General features: G+C 39.1%; 1 long non-coding RNA gene across 2 annotated transcripts in view; it reads right to left on the reverse strand.

Annotated features, from left to right (window-relative positions):
- Nucleotides 1-17,607, reverse strand: part of LOC110402010 — a 101,527-nt gene that overhangs the window by 49,303 nt on the left and 34,617 nt on the right. For both annotated transcript variants that reach the window (XR_002440798.1, XR_002440799.1), the window contains one exon: nt 17,163-17,396. This is a non-coding gene — a long non-coding RNA (uncharacterized LOC110402010). The remainder of the gene's footprint in view (nt 1-17,162; nt 17,397-17,607) is intronic.

A 17,607-nucleotide genomic window follows, 5' to 3' on the forward strand; every position in this document is an offset into this window, starting at 1 on the left:
TGTCCCCTATCAAAGTGATAGAGGCCTGGCTTTTGTAATTAGAAGTGATGGATACTCCTTGCTGTGAACTATTGGACAATTTTGCTGGCATACAAAGTATGAAGTTTTCTTGTTTTCCTTCATAGCATAAAAGCTGAACAATCTCTGATGAAACTGCAAAACTCTCTTCAAAATCTTAAGTCAGCAAAATGAGGAAAGAACAAAGTACAAAGACAGAGACAGTAATTGCCAAAAGAATAATTTAAATAGACCTGAGACTGCTTGAAGCAAACATGAATACATCGGTCACAACAGGTCCATTAGCGCAGATTCATTCTAATAAAAGCTAATGAATTCATGTTCTCTTCAGGAAAGCCTAGGAGAAAAGCTCAGTGCTGACAATGAAAAATCTGATATGGGAGTGAATGGAATTGAAGGGATAGGAGTACAGTGAAACTGGTTTATGAGCATGAAGACAGTTGCAGCCAAGACCCAGCGTCTGGCCTAACTCTAACCAGGTCCTTAGTCCCAGGGAAGTACAGTTGGTCCCAGGCCCATTTAGCAACTGACACTCACCTGATTCACCATACAGAGCACGATAAAGGTATTTAATATACTACAGTGAGTCATTCACCTCATGGGTATTTTAGGTGATTGATTCCTGTACAGAGCAGGCACACAGGCTCAGTCCAACATTTCATCCTGGTGACTCATGTCAGAGCTTCCAGTTGTGTCATTTGGCTGCATAAAATTCCTGCCTTACATGGGAGCAAGAATAAAAATGAAACAGTGAATGAGTTAGTAAATAAGTTATAGGTCATACAGGATTTCCAAAAAGTAGCTTTGCTGAAATTTTTTTCTTCTGTCTGCTCTCAGTATAGATTTTACTGGGAGTGCATAGAGACAAGCACACGAAGCACATGCAGGCAGCATATATATGCAGTGCTCATTTCAGGCCTTCTAGAATAAGAAGTTAAGTAAAAACAGAAATTTCATGGTAATTTACATGGTATCTTGTACTGTTTATGCCTCAGTTTCACCACCAGGAAATTAAAAAAACCTATAACCTTTTACCAACCTTGCAAAACAGCAAGAAAATCCACTAACACTTCCAAGATGAATAGATTCTATGAGGACACAAACTTAGCTTCAGATGCACTTTCTTTATGTGGTGACTATTAGGCTTATTGATTTTAGTGCAGAAAGAGGCTACCACTGGCTTTTTCAGAGCAGATACAGCTAAGGGAAGTAAGCCTGAATCAACACAGCTACTTGCTTTCACACAGTGGAGTGACAGTGGTGTACCACTGTTGTCACTTTTACTAGGCAAAAAGTTTATTCAGTTCTTTTTAAATATCTAATGTATTAATGGCATTATGGTGTTGTTGTTTTTTTTAATTTGGTTTGGATTTTTTTGTTTGCTTTACTCAGAAGAAAAACTCAACACTCAGCAACCAATGGATTTATCTCAGCTAGCTAAAACACCAGAACTGCTAATCCCTATGCCTGCTTTAAGGTTTTAGCAAACAGATGTTAGGTGAAGCCAGGAGGGGGGTGGAGGGGGGGAAACCACAGAAAAAAACAAACAAACGAAATAACCACAAATCACCTGTTCAGCCAAGGTAGATTTAGCTTTAAAGGGTCTAAATCTAGGGCAGTATGCCTTTGTTAACAGGTGAAAGCCAACGAAAAAGTTCAGCTTGAACATTCAAAAAAACAGCAGGAAAAGAAGCCCTCTTTTACTTCTGAACTGAGCGCATTTCTTTGAGAAAAAACAGACACGGAAACTTAAAAGCCTTTCTATTTTATCTTCAGAACACAGCCAAACTTTAAAGTCTCATTCAGAAACAAGAAAGGTACAAAGCAGCCTAGGGTGGCAAATCACCCCGTTTTGCCTCTATGGCTATGAGATTCTTCTCTGACCATCCCAGTGGCCTCTTGCCTGCACTGTTTGCCATGGGATGTTTTAAAGCAGTCCCACAACAGCCATAGCTGCTTCTATCTCCATTTGCAGCCCCATCCTGAGCACAAACAGAAGAAAGTTCAATTCTCTGGGACCCTCCTGTGGAAATTCCTCACTGCTCTGTTGCTTTACATAATCACTCCTTGTTGGAGAGAGCAGAAAGCGGGGGATAAAAAAAGTGTGTAGGAGGAGAGAGGCCCCATAAAACTTCACATACCTTCCCCAAACTTGTGTGACTCCCCTTCATCATTATCCAAGACTAGCTGTTATAATTAAACATTTTGATTTATGAATAACTTTGCTAAACCCTAACAAGCTGCTGTAATCTCCTAGCTCTGCACAGACCTCCTGTCCTCATCCATGTTCTGCCCCAACCAAGGCTTCGTACCCACCTCAAACTCTACTGAGCCAGACCCCCAGCCTCTCATCTACTCAGTCTCAGCAGCTCACTCCCCAGGTACCAATGGGACAGCAAACCTGAGTGCTGCTCAGCCTGCTGAGAAGCCTTGTGCTGATCCTAGCCCCATCCCCTCCAGATCTCTTTAAAAATTAAATATATATTTCTTTAGCCTCAAGCCTCTTTAGGTTGGAAAACAGCCTTGGAGGAGAATGAATTTTCAAAGAAGAGCAGAAATTTAGCAAACTATTTTTATATCCAGCTGCAACATATTTTTCTCCATCTTCTATTTTGCTGCACAGGAACTGCAACAGAATTGGTTGTCCAGCTCTAAACTCATTGACACATTAAGTAGAATGCACGTATCTTTGGAAGAGAATAGTATTAAAAATGAGATACACTACAATAGTAAAGGTTAACAAATCTTTCTCTTCACTTCAGTAGAAGCCACTTCTGCTTGCATCAGCTGAAGATGCAGTCCCTGACTTCTGAGCAAAGCCATATGAATACAATTGTGAAGGAAATCTAACTCCATTAATTTGATGGAAATGCACTTGTTCAACTGAGCATGATTGGTCCCAATGTATTTATTTCCCCTTCTTGGAAAAATTACCTCTATTCACTGCCTTCAGTAATATCAAGATAGAAAGCTGGCAAGAACAGGGTTTAAGTGCATAAGTACATTCACCACGAATCTAGGTCCAATTCTTACATATCAGTAAGTTCTAGGCTATCAGAGATGCTTTTGTCCTAGAAGCCATCTGTCAGAGGGAATGAGACCTGGAGACACCTAGTCTATTATATCCTCCTGTCCTGCAGCCATACTCAAGACAGCACCCATTTGTACAGCACCCAGTAGCAACATCTTGCCTGAGAAATACATAAAGGACTCCTAAGCTTACTTGCAAATCCTTTTCCTTTTCTTCATTTTAATACGCTTATATATTGCCTCAACTCCTTTGATCAGCATTCCTAAATCTAGACAAGATGTTGTGGTGTGCCCTGGTAGCCACAGCTGCTCACAGCTATGTCCTCTCCCAGATTCTTGTGCATCCCTAGATACTCACTGGGGTGAAGGGGCTGAGTGAGAAAGTCTTGACACTGTTAAAGTCCTGGTCAGCAATAACTGAAGTACTAGTGTGCGATCAATACCGCTTTGGTCACAAATCCAAAACAAAGCACCATACTGACTGCTATGAAGAAAAAATAGCCCAGTACAAATAACTTGTACCATTATCTTTCTTCAGGAAGTGGAAAATGCTGAAACTTCAGCATAGTTTCAGCTAGGAGTCAGACAGCCAGGCCTGGAAGAAAATTAGCTAGGAAAACATCACACCTGAATTTGATCATATATGCACTCCTGCAGAATGTAAGCTCAAGGGAAGATGAAGATCTTTTTACTTCATTGCGTCTCAATGCACCCTAATATAAACAAGATTGCTTACACCAAAAGGTCGAGGAAATACACATTGAAGAGGATAGGCTCTCCTATTAATTATTCTCTACAGCAGTGACACTAGAGCATCATGGAGAACAGCTTTGCTCTAAAAAGGCACACGGAGGCAACTGCATGCGGTCCAGCATATACAGAACAGAGTAGGCCAGAAGATGCAAAAGAAGGAATAAAACAATAACTCTAAAACCAATAAGAAAGCAGGGAAAAGTGTTCTGTAGGCAACTGTTATTTGCCCACAACACAAATGCTATTTCTGTGTAATATACATTTTGGAAGAATAGAAATTAATCATCCTAATTCCCTTTAAGATGTTCCTATTTTTCTTGAATTCTAAGTCTCCTATTTTATTAACTGGAGTTTTAAACCTGAAAAGACAACTAAATGCTACATCCAACAGGTTTTACTGTACATCACTATCAATGTCACAAAACAACACTGATACTCTGCGGGGCCACAGTACCTCCAAGTCCAAATACTTGCGTATGTCAAGAACACCGCATAGGTGCTGTGCCAGCACTCAAGTATGCATTACTGCAAACTAAAGTAAGAAGGTTTACAAAATTCAGAGCTGTGGCACGTTTGACAGCTAAATAGACTATTTAAATACTGTTTAAATATTCATTATACAAAGGTAAACCAAGCAAGCTGTCATTACAATAATCTCAGAACAGATAAGACACTTTCCATCTCCATGTGGAACAGTATAACAAATTCTCACTAACATTTGCATAAGTCATCAAAGACTATATATACAAATTTCTTAATGACACTATGAACTCTCCTTTCAGTTGTCTGAATGACAGGTGCTGGAAGCTGCTAGTACACTGGCTACATGACAGCCTGAGGCGGTAGGAAGTTTGGTTCCTCAGAAATCAGGGAGACCTGAACATAACTGTCCCAGCCAAATACGTGGCCACAGTGAAGCTTTCCCAGAAGCTCTTGAGGAACACAGTCAAGGTCTGGAAATTCAACAGAGGTTTTTCCTGCCCTCTCACACACCTGGTAGGAAACTTCCATCCACACCTATGAGTATTTTTTTCCACTTTCTTCCATTACAACACTCTTTTCCATGATTTCCGTTTTTATTATTGGTAAGTTAATTTCATCTCTACATCCTTTCATGGAGAGGTTATAATAAAATATTTGCTGCATTAAAGAGAAAAAAAGCACTTAAGATTACTAAATATTTGTGTAACTCAAAAATGTCATGGTCATTATCAAAATATTATTATAAAAAGCAAAACTAAAATTTATGTGAATTCATAATTCATGTTTATTATACAGAGTTACAATCCAGAAATCTAAACTTTGGATTCTCATTCCTCTATTTTCATCTTTGAATTTGCTTTCCACCATTCCCCCTCACCTACCTTTTAATTCCACTATTTCCAGTTTCTACCCTTCTTCTCTTCTTTTTCGTGTTGTACTGATTTGTTGTACTTTCATGTTGTACTTAAACCCTAAAACCTTCAGGCATTTACCCACTTTGCCATGGCTATGCAAGATCCAAAGAATGGTTCTTGAAAAATTTGAAGTAGGATCAGGGATTGAATTATAAAACCCTCTGAGTAAAGATCCGGAAGTGTCTGCAAAATGCCATACATCTCTGTAGCACTGCTGTGATAAAATGAAAACCAGTGCTCAGGAGGAAAATATAAGCTCTCTCTTTAAAGCAGGTGATCTTCCACTCTCAAACAAGGTTAGGTAAGGATACAGGTTTTAAAAAACAAACAAACTCACTCCAGTAAATGTCACTGCAATATTCACTGAAGAGTTGTGTAAATATTATTCATTGTGCCAAATGCACTTCCAAAGCAGATGCCTTCTATGATCTGTTTGCTCAGCCACATCAAAATAAAATAGTTTCAACCTTCTAGGCAGCATTACCATTCACAGATCTCCATAAGGCCCACTCATTCCAGCACCAGAAAAGCAATGCAGCTTGTTTCCCTATGATGCCCTTCAGCCTTAATTTGGCTATATGGACATGTCTAGTCTATGACAATGCTAGGAACTAGCCCTTGGATGAGACGTTCCAACCTACAGCTTCAGGCACAGACCTTTTTAAATCGTTTGTCACCCTAGATTCTCATATCAGAGCCACTCAGACTTGCTCATCTTCTGTGATTACCATCTCTGCTGCTCATAGGCAATTCTTAGAGAGCTCAGGTTTTGGTTTGAGCCCTAAAGGTTTTGGTATCCAATGTAGAAGTTAGCCAACACACCTTGAAACTTCAAAGAAATGTAATTTATCTGACAAAGATATGCCAGACAACTGCTAGATTCATTTCATTGAAAGTGGTACTTGTAGTCTCTACCCCTTATTTATATATTCTACGTATTCTATTTATATGTTTAGAGCTTAGGACTAAAAATGTTCAGACTGTGTAGCTCTTAGGACAGTGATTTATGCAACTGGTATATATACATTTTTTTTTTTATTTTATTTTTAAAAAAAAAAAACAGGGCCCTGAAAGATGCTAGGCTTGAGTGACAGAAACATTTTTCAGTAGAAAATCCTGTTACTTCAGGGAAATCTTCTGGGGTAACACTTTGAAAGGTGCACAGAACTACAACTTTCCTTCAGTAAAGCCTAAACAAAGTACCACAATCTGAGCCAAGTTGATGCAAAACGAGAGCACTGATTTTTTTTTTCCAAGTAGATTCAGCTATTCAGTTTTAAACAAGTTCAACACTAATCCACACTTGTTTGAACACGTTGCCTCAGTGATAAACAACCTTGGCCATCACAGAGTACTGTTTCTCCTTTGCTGCACAGACACTGTGCACAGTAGCTCCCATTCCCCTTCCCTCCTGAGAAAAGGCAAGATAGAAGGGAGATTCCACCATCATGAGAGCTTCTAAGAGCTGAGCTCTAACTACTGAACACCAAACCCTTGATATTTTAAGTTCATATTTCAAGTTTTAAGAAGTGTTATATCTTTTATAAAATCATAAATTTTATTTAAATTATGTTTAATTTTACTGCTCCCAGGAAAGCAAGTCAATTTTAAACTAGTTTTATTTAATAACAACAAAGCTACAGGATTTCACTCACCAGAATACATTGTTGTCACATATGGCATTAATATATTACAGCCTCTCAACTTGTAAAGTCTGCCTTCTTGACTGAAATCTAGCTGCCATCTATGTAAACGGAACCAGATTATCCTTGAAAGGAAGATCAGATAGTATCATCAATAACAGGAAGAAGCTCATTTGTACACAGCTTACCAAGGAACTTCAAGACATTTCATTCCCAAGATTCTGAACCGAACTGCACCACTCAATAATCCTTTAATCAGAATAAAAGTCTTCATGGCCGGTGTCAGCAAGCAGGCAGGCACTGTTACATCTCTAGAGAGCATGAGTGCACAAGAAAGTTGTTGTTTTGTTGTCTTCACCAAAGCAACAGAACTTCTTTGATCTACAGTGCTGAGAGACAGCAGAGAAGCTGTCGTGCATGGTCTGTTCTCCTTCCTGAGGATGACCTCTGTGACTTATTGCCAAAGATCAGAGGTTTTTTTTTTTTCTCTTCTCACTCTGCTCTTAACAATAGCAACTCCTGCACAGTACAATGAAGTCCCAGTGCAATAAAGCATAGCACTTATCTCACTAACTGTATGCAACACAGGCTGCAAAGATTCTTTCAATTTGATTAGATAGTTTTTTATTCTTTACTCTACAAATGCATCCTCTTTATCTTGATATTATTCCTTCAGCTTTGCTCCAGCCTGTTAGCTTAAGACTACCGTTTCCAAAACATATAATAGACCCTGGCTCCAGGGGCTTGAGTCTGGAGATTCTGTTTAGAGTCCAAACTACACTGCTGTGTAACCCTCACATATCAGACTTCTCACTCATACCAGGGCTGAGCTGCTGTTACTGTTGCAGAGTGCAAAACAGAAAGAAGGGAATGAATGTTATTTCTATGGGGAGTTCAGCAGAATTCTGTTTTTTAATGTTTCTTTAGTTGTTTCTTTCTTGTTGATTTGGACATTTGTTGTTGGTGTGTTGGGGTGTGTGTGTGTGTGTGTGCGCGCGCGCGCTTTTTTCAGATATGCAGAGGTATTTATTATCAATTAGCAGAGAAGAAACTATCAGGCTGGATGCACTTCTGAGCCTTCAACTCCAACAACAAGATAGCTGCAGAACTAGCTAGGAGCAAGCCTAAGATATGGCTTTGTCTTTTGGATATCAACTGCAAGATGAAAGCAGTTGGAGGATGTTTAAAGCAGCCAAAGAAATCCTGTAGATCTGCTGTTAGTTGTTTTCACAAAAGTCAGATTTGAATAATTTTTCTAGGGTTCAACACATTCCCCTCAGTGTGCCACAAGCCAAGGCAAAGATCAGCCCTATCAAAACCAGGTTGAGTAGATACAAATACACAACCTTGCATAAAGGTAACAGGAAACTTTACTAAAGAAAGATTATCAATTACGAAGTATCTCTTCATTCAACAGGTTAGGAGAATGTCAGAACAGCTCAGTTCACTCATGCTTCCATAAAGTAGATGAAGTGAAAGCATTATATGTTTTTATCAAAGTAATCCAGACACGGTAGAAATGCTGATGCTCCGCACAGCACTGTTTCCAAATTGGATCAACTATGAGTACAGCAAAGGCATCCAGAGCTAAGCAATTCTCCTTAGGAGTTTTCACATAGGATCAGGTCTAGCATATGTAGGCAACCAAATATGGTCTGAAGCAGCAGTTAAGAGAAGAATACCAGTATTTGTCACTAAGTAAAATTATTCTTTGTCCTACAAGAGTTCCAGCATGCCTTCCTTCAGTACTGGAGCAATCTTCAAGCTCTTTCTGAACTTCACTGACTTAATTAGTTATTGACGAATCATTAAGAACCATGATAAATGGTTTCTGTTCAGTCACACCAATGACAATAACCAAAGATGGATGAAAGATAATGAAATGAAGAAGAAAAATATTCCATTTACCTAGCAAGATGAAGGTAATGGCCTGCAAACGAGGTAATGGCCTTAATTTGTGCCACGGGAGATTCAGGTTGGATATTAGGAAAAAAAATTCTCAGAACTGGTAATACACCAGAACAGGCTGCCCAGGGAGGTGGAGAAGTCACTGTCCCCAGAGGTGTTCAAGAAACATGTACACGTGGCACTGAGGGACATGGTTAGTGGGCACGGTAGGAATGGGTTGACAGCTGGACTAGATTACCTTAGTGGCCTTTTCCAACCTTAGTGATTCTATGAGTCTAAGTGTTCTACCAAACACTGGCAAGAATTCAGCACTACTGAGCACATATCTGATCTTCTGGATGAAACACCTGAGTGTTATTCTCAGCCTTTCATTAGAACTAGATACTGAATTGTATCTAGTTCTACAACATTCACGTTTCTGGATGTCAGAAGCATCACTGAGAAGTCTTACAAGTTTATCAGAGAAAATGTAAACCTTTATATTATCTGAATCCAGTCAGGCTTGATATTTGAGAAAGATCACGAATGAGGCAGCAAGACAACTTTTAAACTATCCTTCATTTTTCCCTGTCACCATTTTCAAAACTTAAATCTTATTCCTCTTGACACTGATTGTGACATAATAATGAAGTAGTATCTTTCTCTAGCAGCTTATTGATCTCTCATTAATAAGTCTGACTGCAACAAGGCTTCATATTGCCTGACCACTTTCGAAAACCATCCAGAACCCTGAACTACTAGTCTGTTTCACTTAACGAGGCGTAACACAAATTGGACACCACAACTTTTGGAAAACAGTTTATGGAAGTCAGTTTCTTCTGCCACCTTTCAGAAAATAATCACTCAGAAGTAGATACCAGAAGGTTTTACCACAGAATAAAGTACTACAAGAGTTCTTGTAAATTCTTGATGAGTTTCTCGAGAACCACGGTGCACCCCCTGCATGGCCTGTCAACACAAACCCAGAAGCCTATGTAGGAAGCAGCTGACAGAAGGCATTGCTTTGTACATGAAATATTCATTAGAACTACTGAGCCTCTGAATCAAACACTGGTTTTTATGGTAGTAAAATGCTTCTCAAAATATGGGAAGTAGGTACTGGATATATCTTATGTGTTTATACTGACCATCTAGTTCTTAAAATTTGTTTTCTACTAAATGAACTATCAAAAAATCTTAAGACTTTGAAAACAGCTGAAATAGATTGACTCAAAATTCCCCTCATACTGATTTCAGTGCTGATAAGGATGTAGCCAGCTTACATGGAAGATCTCAAAAGAATAAAACCAATGTACACACAAACCCCTATATAGTGTAAGACATGAAGACAGCAATTCACTGAACAAGCTATTTTTCTTGAACACTAAAATATATTTCCGTGGAAGTTACTGTCTGGCAAAATTCATGTCATTGTGCCCAGTTTCTGACCTCCTTTATTCTGAAAAGACATTTAGGCTTTCTCTGGGAAAATAATGATATGATCTCCTGACTGAAAATCTGCCTGAACCTCTGCAAAGACACTTGAACTACATACAGCTTTATTATAGGCAAGATTGAGTCTAGCTAATTTTAAAATTATTTGAGCTTTCCTGTTACCTGTAATCACCAGATTCCAACTACTTGGCTTGAAGCATTTTTCCCCTTCTCAAACTGAATTATTTCGGAAAGCTACAACCACATTGATTGTCCATTTCTGAAAACAAGAGCAGTGAAAAAAAGACATTCTGTGCCTGTTAAAATCCAAGGTGAGATAGGAGTAAAAATTCCTGCTTTTCTCTATCACACTGGAAACAGCCAGCAAGACATGTGAAGCTGTATTTTTGTTGCACAGAGCACTATTGATAAAGCCTCATCAGGAGTATCACTACCAGTCTGGAGGAAGGCACTTCAGGAGTGACAAAATTTAGTCAAAGAATATTCAGGTGAGAGAAATGAGAAAGAGAGTTAAAACACATCACTTACAAAAAAGCAGACTGGACAGATAAGCGCCATACAGCCTAAAAGACCGAGGGAAGTGAAAATTCTCTAAGTATGTTCAAGATAGCCTTTTTTGTTATCAGTAATTTGTGCTCTCAATGTTAGCTTAACCCTGTTTTTCTTGTCCTACCCCTTACCGCAAGAAGAACGAACCATGTCAAACACTTGGAAAGCCTTTTTTTTTTTTTAAGACAGAATATGTGCTCTCTCTTTTCTTCCTCCAACTCTATTATTATTTATCTTCATATTGTTCTTTTAGATTCTAAATGCATCTCTAAATAGTTCGTACTTTCGCAAGGCAGAAAGTGCACACAGAACTAGTGCACACTAAAGTGCACACAGAACTAGTAATCACCTCTGAAAAGCATAGTCTAACTGAAAGGCTTTGTATGACACAGAGACAGGAGTTGAATGTCATGGTAGTTGCCCAGAACAGTTTCTGAACAACGTTATTACTATATATACTCTGTTTGCTTGCTATAGCAACCAGCATTTATTATACTGCCAATCCATCCCTATATTAGATGCCTGTTGTGCATAGGCTACGGCAATACTCTACAGGGGAACAACGCTACAATAAATGCAATTAAGGATTACATTGCGAAGAATACACTCCTACAGGTCAAGTAAGGTTGCAGAGCCACTCTTCATTATGGGAATACCTGTCAAGGCTTCGGCCACACAACCTCAACAGCATTCTTTAACCAGACTGTTGCTGCATATTTGTGATACAGAATGTTGTTGTCGTGAAGCAAGTTCACTGTTTCTACCTGCAAATTTTTAACTGCAGGTGAAAGAGACAGAAATTTATCTGTTTCCTGACTCTGGGACTATTTACCTGGAAGGTAATCTGGCCTCTCTCATGGCTTGTTCTTTACTGCAGAGCACAGGTGATACCCAGAGAATCGTCTTGGCAGCTCTCAGTGGTTTAGGGGATTTTGCAAGATTACGTACAATGTTTCTCATTCAAGTAAACTTACTGATTTCTCCTCCTTCTCCACAGAGGGATTTGAAAGAGCAACTTCTAAAAGTGCTAAGGCTAAGCTTCTCAGCTTTTGTGGACCTTGTTTACTTAAGAGAGATTAAATGTCTGCCTCAGAAACCAGATGCAAAGCAAAACAACTGTGTGCATATCAATGAGACCTGAAGAAGAGCTGGGACTACAGATTTTTCTGATAAGCAAATGATGCATCTCAGCATCCGTTTATGTAGGACTTCAAAAAGCCTTGCAATCAGAAGGGGGAAGTGGGAGAGAAAAAGACAAAATGAAGGAATGGTCAAGTTGAGAGAAATTATGCACAAAGGGAGGACAGCAACAAAGGAGTCAGCTTCGGTGGAGAGCCGCAGAAGCAGCTGGGTAGAACTGAAAATAGGCTGAGGGTTAAACAGAAACCAGTTTTCAGTGATATCTGCATAAAAGCAAAGACAAAAAAGCACACAAGCTCAAGACATGCCATTGCCCCTGAGGTATCATTACAGGGGTGCACTTACACTATTAGTTACCAAAAATGGGCTCTACTACAGTTTTCCATACTAGATTGGGTATCTTATTGCAGTAATAAATAGGAATCAATACATTTAGTTCTCTATTTGACTGCTCCCACCGGACAAAGCAAGCTTTAACTGCAAGTCCTTAGCACTGTAGGATTTATTTTTAATCAAGTATTTGAGTTGCTATTTGCAATTTATTAGGAGCAAGAATGAATAGTTTTTAAATGGTGGGAGCAGCCACTCTGCTTGTCTCACAGTTTGCAGCACACAGACCATGTTGCCACATATGGCAGCAGTTCTCTCCCGTTATAACAAAGCTGAGAGCAGATGCCACCAGCTAGGGAGCCGTTACTAGGTTTCAAAAGCACCCATGAACATAAACTACAGAACTCAGAGATTAATTATCACCTAGTGGTAATCATACAGGACTTCTAGTTCCAAATATTTCAGACTCCAACCACCAGAGCAACCTAAGGGTTTCCAACACTCGACACTAGCAATCAGGTTCTAACTAAGTATCAGGCTTCCATCCACCATAGAGTTATTAATATTATGCTGTCTAGAGAAAAACAAACACAAACTAACTGAGAAAGCAAGAACACGAGCACATTTCTAATTCTGCTGTGGTAGCACACAGACTTGTATTTGCTTTGTTCCTGCAAAAGGTTACACAACGGAAGCATTTGAGAAAACAGCTGCGTATGATTAAAGGATAAGGTAAAAGAAAAGAGTACCCATACTCCTATTATCTGAGTGATATTTTCTGAAAGCATTAAATAGAACTTACTGCAAGATTTGTCCAGAAAATTCAGTGGAGTCTCACAGTAACATATAACTAAAATTTCTGTTCATTCCAAAACAAGCAAACAAAAAGCCAAAAAAAACCAACAACCCACAAAGCCCACAAAGAATAATATCACAACAGTTCATGCATTGCTTTGATGATACATAATTCCCATCTCCTCAGACTACATTCACTCATTTGTCCCATTAAGTTTACAGTAAGCAATTTGAAAAGATCATCTGAAATGACAGCAACTACATTGCATAAATTGATGATGCTGTACTTCAGAGTGTAATGTGTACGCATCTGAAAAGCGGAAGACAGAGGTTTCTTTAGCTCAACACTCAATAGTTATACGAATGCCCAGTGGCAGTTTTGTTCTATTTACTGTACTAATAAATACAAACATTGGGACTGAATGATTACCTGCGGATGTGATAAAGAAACTACTGTTTTTGTAAGCTGTGTGGCCCTGTATAACCATTGAGATGACACTGAATGGCTGAAGGATATACTGATATTGACCCTTGCATATTGCTAGATTATCTACACACCCTCACAGTTCTCCATTTTGGTAGAAATATCTGCTTGGTCATACTAATAATCACCATCATCATTCTACTCTTCGGCACAGCTCCTTTCACCGCATGATGTCATACTTATATGCAACCAATTTTATCACACTGGCTTTGCTTCTGTCTAAAATATTCACATACCCAGGCACCAATTAAAAAAAAAAATCAGACTTCTTTCATTTCTGGATACTTACAGTGGTAACACTGGTATATAGTAAGTCCTGGTGCAATAGTTCATACTTGATAGCATGTGTTAGATTTTAAAAAAGGATCAGAATCTACAGAGAGCATCAGTTTAGTTTTAAGATAGTATAGATGAGTGTAAAAATGGAACTGCTTCTGCACATATTTTCATGTCAATGATTGTCATAATTTATAATGAAAACAAAAAATAGAGAGACTATAATGTAACATGAACATCAGGAAAAACACTGCAAGAATAGCATTCAGTTGTAGAAATACCTTCTAAGAGCTGTACTGAAATTGCCCATCTCTTGGCCTCTTTAGTAACAGGTTGGATAAGCTCTGGAGAAGTCGCTATGAGGAAGGCAGAGGAATCCCGTAACAGGCCACAGAAGCAAGCTGACATGACCTGCCTATATCAATCTTTTCTATTGTTCACGGAAGTAGTTCTATTGTGATCCCGTAAAGGCAAGGTTACTGATGTGAGTGTATTGTTGGTACAGCAATTAACACATAGTCAGCTCTGACATTTCTTCTCATCTAAGTGTAAGTTTCTGACAGGCTGCCTCCCTGCAACATTTGGCAAATGAACCCATCTTGGTCAGAAGATAATTTATTTCACACTGGATTTCAGCAGGTGTGATCACTGAAAATGACAGCTGACCAATAATTTTGGGAAATAATAGAAACAGCAGCATATTTATAAATGCAGATGAAAATGACATATCTAATGTGCATATTTGCAAGCAGGTTTTGTTTGTTTCACTTCAATAAATGTACAAATCCCAATGACTGATAAACTGAGGGCCCGACACCCTCAACAACCAGAATGCAGAGATGGACAGCCTCCTACTCCCACAGGCAGCTCCTTACTCAGGTAGACTGAGTTTTTAAGATGCTAAGTAAGCATTCTTCTGCTGAGTCAGGCTTAGACTCTACAGTGCAACCCAGCACAAATTTTAATTAGCTCATTTGGGCAGTGCTAGCAATGCACATATGACAACATGCACTGCAAATGTAATGTAAGAAGCTGAATAAATCCTTAGCAAACTAGCCCAGGACAGCTGCAACTGATTTAACAGCAGCTTTGCAGCATAAGCACATTTGCAGAAGCCTGGCTTTGGAGATGCACTCACAAGCTCAGAGCCTCAGCCTTGACTGACTTTCAGAATGCCACATAAAGTAGAAGCCACCACCACCAGCGAGCAAGAGATACTTCATACCTTCAAAAAAAGAGTGTCAGCAGATGCTTATGCCAATTACTTGTTAGAATACCTTTGAGTCATCTCCCACACACACCCCATCTGGTATTTAGGGAATCCCCACTTCTAACACAACTGATTTCAGAGGCCCAGTTATCACTATGCAAGTGAAAAGCGTGTGTCGTCATTAAGCACACAGTGGTAGCTGATTCAAGCTTATTTGCTGTGAGGAAAAAATAAACTTGCATAAATATTGCTACAGAGCTTTACATCTCCCAGACACATAAAAGTTTTGAAGATAGAAACCCCTATAAAAGTTCCCAGAAGACAGTAGACTTTTCAAACTATGGCTTTCAAATAATGCAACTAACTAGTGCTGTGGCCTCATAATAAATTTACCAGGAGACAAAAATGCATTTCCTATTGACCCTTGCTAAATCTTTAAACAAGTATCTTTGTAGTCTTTTCCAGCTATCTTCAAAGAAACTCATTCCTTTTTTCCATTGCACCAACTGAAATATGTATAACCAAAGGCAAAATGTGTTCAACAAGACCAAAGCAATAACAGTGCAAGAGATAGACAAGCCTGGAGCACGGTCCAGAAACTATTAGTCAACCTAAAAGTTTGGCATGAACAACCCTGTTTCATATGGACAACCTAGAATTTAATAAAAGCAAAGGAAGCAGCATTTTTATTTAAATTTCACTTTTCTGAATATCTAAAAAAAAAGCAGACACCAAAAAACACTTGAAGACTTCTTCCCACTTGCCCTATTAAGAAAGAAAAATAAACAGTGAAACAGCTGAGAAACATTAAAAAATCCTAGAACATGAAATTGTCAAAAATGTCTGTCGGCACTGGAGCATTCTGCAGAGAGGACTCCCACTGGTATTACTCAGTTGATGGCACTATAAATCAATAGACAGGTCTCTAAAAAGCTGAATGCCTGTTGGATCTAGCTTAAAAGTCAAAAGAACAAGGGCTTTTTTTAAATTCCTATAAAATTAGCCTAGGCCATTACTATAGAAGAGCCTATAAACAAAACTGCCTTGAGTATTCTTAGCAATTTAACTAACACTAGAGAAGAAAATAGGGCCCAATTACTTTTGCTACCAGAGTGTGAAGGGCAAAACTGGAATGAAGAGCTAAGGCAAACATTCAAGAGGAGGAAATACAAGATCAAATACAAGATTTTTATCATCTTGCTTTATTCATCCAACTATGTATCACCCTATATATCCTGACACCTCTCAGTAGCAGTCACTGTCACTATCACCATTTCCAGCACTAACATGAAGCCAAGTAAGTAGCCACACTCTATTTTGCCTGTGCCTAAAGTTAGTGTTGGGCATAAGCAGAAGAAGTACTGACAGAACTGCTATTTTAATGAAATAAATTAAAGAAAGGAGGCCAGGGGAAGAAGGAAGAACAGCAAGTAGAAAATAAACATGAAACTCTAAGCTTTACCTTTTGGAATAATTAAGCAGCAAATTTGTTGTTTGCCCTCAGGCCCCATTAAAGTCAATATCAAACTTCCAACTGAGCCTAAAGGGAGGCAAGATTTCTGGTTCTCTCACAACCTCTTACATACATCTTATTTCATACCAAATATAAACGACCCCTGCACTGGAATAGGTTGCCTAGAGAAACCGTGGATTTCCCATCCCTGGAGGCGCTCAAGGCCAGGATGGATGGAGTCCTGGGCAGCCTGAGCTGGTAAGGGGCAGCCCTGCCCAAGGCAGGGGCTTGGAACTAGATGTTTTTTAAGGTCCCTTCCAATCCAAACCGGTCTGTGAGTCTATGACGAGGACAGACAGTTATCTTTGAAGACAGTCTTAGGAATTCAAGGTCAGAACAATGAGACACAACATAGGAAATGCCCATACACCAGAAGTCATGCACCAGGTCTTTACTTTCAGAAGTAAAATTTCAATGGCTGCATGCCTTCCTGTAACTCCAAGCAGCCAGAAGACAGACATTTAAAACAAGCTTACGCATCACAGCAGCTGTGCAAAACAGCAACAACACATTAGGAAATTTTTAGTGTTTAAAAGAGACAAGAATTCAGAAATAGCACTCCTTCCACTTCAGTACATTAACATGCCGTTGTCTCAGGAGAGACAGAGTACCTCAAGGCACTCACAGGATCAAGAAAAAATAGCTATCTGAAAAATGTAAAAACAGTAAAGAAACATCTTACCTCAAATACTGCCCAGCACTTTGCTAAGTTACAGCTGCTTTGTGATCAGCAGTCCTTTCAGAGTGTTAAATTCAGTATGCTAGCATCATACATGTTTATCCATTACTTGAAATGAAGAAGGCAGAGAAACACAAATGAGCTAAACATGAGAAGCAGGTGTAGACAATACAAGATCCATGTCAGACAGGAGAAGGCAAGCTCTTGTTTTCAGTTGTTTTATGGATAGTTGGTCACCTGTTGGGAGAATGGGTTTTATTCTTTACACCTGCGGCCTTAGTGTAACACTCCTCACACCCCTACCCTATTCTAGACAAACAGTGTAGCTCGGATCTATGATATCACTGTCTTCACAAGACATGTGCCATGTTATTCAGGTTTGAGTTTTTGGATTTTTTTTTTCCTTTTTCTGATATTGTTCTGAGAGTATTTCTGGATTTGTCTTTCC

This window comes from Numida meleagris, chromosome 6, assembly GCF_002078875.1.
Source record: "Numida meleagris isolate 19003 breed g44 Domestic line chromosome 6, NumMel1.0, whole genome shotgun sequence".
Taxonomy (NCBI): Eukaryota; Metazoa; Chordata; class Aves; order Galliformes; family Numididae; genus Numida; species Numida meleagris.